Genomic DNA, 2,107 nt, shown 5'->3' with positions numbered 1-2,107 from the left:
CTTCTGCATCCTCTTAGGAAAAGGAGGTGGAGGATAGATCTATTTCTCCCCTGTATTACCTTTAGAAGGAGTGTGTTCCACAGTTTTCTTCCTTGATTCCACTTCTTCTTCCTTCTACACATCTTTTTCAGCCAAAACTTCAGATTCTGAAACTTGAGATTTTTCAGGATCTTTGTCTTGCTGAATTTGGGGGCTTACGACCTTTCCAGACCTCAAGGTGATGGCGTTCACCTGTTCTTCAACTTCCCTCTTGCCTGGATTAGCTTTTGTATCACTAGGAAGCATTTCTGGTGGTCGATTCAATAAGGCGTTAGCAATTTTCCCTATTTGGTTTTCCAGAGTCTTGATGAATCAACCTGGCTTTGACATATAAGAGCCTGGTTTTTACACATAAGCCTTAACTCCTCCAATTCAGATTTTTCATTCGAATATAGACCTGCACCTACATGAGTTTGTTGTTGAAGTTGGAGTTGTTATCTTGGTGCATACTGTTGTTGAAAACTAGGAGGGTTGAATTGCTTGTTTCCAAACTGCTGGAACGGCTGTTCCATCACATTTTGATTGTTGCTCCAGCTGAAGTTAGGATAATTCCAGTTTTCAGGATGATAAGTGTCTAGAACTAGTTGCTGCGATCTCTAAAAGTTGATCCCAAACTGAGCTGATTCACTAGATAAAGCGCATTGCTCCTTCGCATGCGAACCTGCACACAACTCACAAATACTGGTTACCTGATTAACACCATAGTTAGCCAGAGAATCGATCTTCATAGACAACTCCTTTAGTTGAGCAGTGATCGCCGTAGCTGTATCCACTTGAAGAACTCCTGCTACCTTGCCCTGTGGCAATCTCTAAGTTGGATATTGATATTCATTAGCAGCCATCAGTTCAATTAGATCATAAGCTTCCTCATAGCTCTTTGTACATAATGCTCCACCTGATGCTGATCGAGCAAGGGTCTTAACTGTGCTCCCAACCCGTTATAGAAGCAATTGATGATCATCCAATTAGGCATTCCATGACGAGGACACTTCCTAAGCATCTCCTTGTAGCGCTCCCAAGCTTCACATAGAGATTCTCCCGATTGCTGCGCAAATTGAGTAATTGTATTCCTCATTGCAGCTGTCTTTTCCATAGGGAAGAATTTAGTGAGAAACTTCTGAGCAAGATCATCCCAAGTAGTGATAGAACTCACTGGTAGGGAATATAACCAGCACTTAGCTTTATCCCTCAAAGAGAATGGGAAAAGCCTCGGCTTTATATGATCTTCAGAAACACCATTGAACCTGAAAGTGTCACAGATCTCTATGAAATCCCTAATGTGCGTATTGGGATCTTCCGTTGGAGAACCACCAAACTGAACTGAGTTCTGCATTGTCTGAATTATGTCAGGTTTAATCTCGAAGGTTTTAGCTGCGATCGCTGGCCTGACAATGCTAGATTGAATGTTATTGATCTGGGGTTGAGAAAAATCCATCAAGTCTTTCGTTCATGCTGCTGGATCCCCCATTGTAATGAGTACCTGAAACACAAACAAATAAACCGTGAAAGTAAAAGAATCCGAGTCAGTGAACTTTAACAACCACTAATGACAAGCACATAAACTAAAAATTAACACCGAGTCCCGGGCAGCGGCGCCAAAAACTTGTTAGGGCGAAAACACGCGCTAAAATTCACGCAAGTATACGCGTTCACAAGTAGTAGAAGATATAAATCAGATTTGTTTTCATAGAGACTGGTTTAGGTTAAGTTTAATTTATGCACCTATGCAACAATGTATGGCTATCGTTCAATGCTAAGACAAATAACAATTTGGGTTTGATTAAACTAAGAGATTATACTAAATAGTATTAACTAAGAGAATTGAGGTTGAATTACTTATATGAGATAAACATGGGATTCTAACTTCATTAGTACTTCATTCAAAGTCATTGTTCTTAACCTTAGCATGCAATGGGGATGACAACTAATCAGATAACACAAAACTAGTAAACGCCAACTTTCGTTGCACGAATACCCTACTACCAGGCATCCACAAAAGAGATAGAAGCTAAATAGACACCAATTATGTTGAGACCCTATATGTCTATAGAATTTGACAACATAAATG

General features: G+C 40.1%; 1 non-coding gene across 1 annotated transcript; it reads left to right on the top strand.

Annotated features, from left to right (window-relative positions):
• The first annotated feature begins 1,010 nt into the window (after positions 1 to 1,010).
• Positions 1,011 to 1,117, top strand: LOC141682853 (small nucleolar RNA R71). The gene has a single exon (XR_012559977.1). It is a non-coding gene; the product is annotated as a small nucleolar RNA R71 (small nucleolar RNA).
• The last annotated feature ends 990 nt before the right edge of the window (positions 1,118 to 2,107 follow it).

The sequence above is a fragment of the Apium graveolens genome, chromosome 1, assembly GCF_009905375.1.
Source record: "Apium graveolens cultivar Ventura chromosome 1, ASM990537v1, whole genome shotgun sequence".
Taxonomy (NCBI): domain Eukaryota; kingdom Viridiplantae; phylum Streptophyta; class Magnoliopsida; order Apiales; family Apiaceae; genus Apium; species Apium graveolens.
The sequence above is the reverse complement of the archived record's forward strand: the minus strand, read 5'-3'. Positions and strand labels throughout refer to the sequence as shown.